Here is a 1,335-nt window from a genome sequence, read left to right on the forward strand (position 1 = left end):
AACCTCTATCGATTGATCGACTGAACGATCACCCTCTTCCATAGTCAATTCGAGGATCTTAGACCTCCTAAACAATTAACACAAGGAGATTTCCTCCCGTTAGTGCATATTTATAATGTAATGTACTGTACTGTATGTATCAAACAATGATATTGAGCAGTTGTATTATGAAGAAATAATATTCAAATTACAGGTGAAAACAGAATTTTAAAAACTAGCTCTGATACCACTTAAACATGTCACACCCTACCCCTCTGTAAGGCATAACATGATCCCGTAGTATACCTAATGAATTAGCAACTTCGTATACTGATAACCCATTAAATACACTACAAGGGATTTTAAAAACTTTTCTTACTTCTTTTTACAGTGGTGAGCACAATTTACAGGTGTTAAAAACCTTTTTGAACTGAAGTGAAACAGCTAACACATTTGGACTATTAGTGACTTCTGTAAAAATTTTGGCAGAGTGCCATCTGTATTTTGGATAAAACAGTTCTTTAGAAAACCTGTAAAAACACTTCAATATAATCCTCAATCTCAACTCAAATCCACAATAATTTTTCAAAAACTGAGATAAAAGAAATACATTACAAATTTTACAAGCTAAAATAACTCATAATTTATTTTACAACGTCAATGTACAATTTTAATTTACAACTGCTCAAAACCAAGAACAATATATACATACAGTGAACATACATTACAGTACAAAATGCAAAATGTGGTATACTCAATATGCCCGATGATCTCTCGATGAATGTACTAGCAGCCTAGTCTGCTACCCTGTCCGTCTATCTACCTGCGACAGCAATGGAAAGCTATCGCTGAGACAATGTCTCAGTGGTGCACAACATTAACCAAATACAACTTTAAATCACAATTCATAAATCATATAAATAGTGGATACGTAAAATCATAGTTAAATTCAAGACAATAAATGTCATAAGAATTTTAAACTCTATTTCACAATATCACAATAAATCTCAATAGTCAAAACATGGTTAAATTCAAAAGACAGTGAATGTCAATAAGAATTTAAACTCCATTTCACAAATTATCAAAGCTCATAATAACACAATTTAGTCGAATAATTTAAGAATACAGTGTTGCCAATTCACACACAACTTAAGCCATGACACAAATTTCCGATCAATGCCGCGTTGTACACCACGACAAAGCAATCACAACCCTACTAATCGAAATCAATGAGGAAGGAAGCTAGCTATAAAATGAGTACTCATCCGATCACCTCAACTAGTAAATCAAAGAGGGAGAAAAATAAACAATCACAACCCCATAAATGGAGAAGGAAAATAAACGATCACAACCCCA

The sequence above is a fragment of the Hevea brasiliensis genome, chromosome 13 (assembly GCF_030052815.1).
Source record: "Hevea brasiliensis isolate MT/VB/25A 57/8 chromosome 13, ASM3005281v1, whole genome shotgun sequence".
Taxonomy (NCBI): domain Eukaryota; kingdom Viridiplantae; phylum Streptophyta; class Magnoliopsida; order Malpighiales; family Euphorbiaceae; genus Hevea; species Hevea brasiliensis.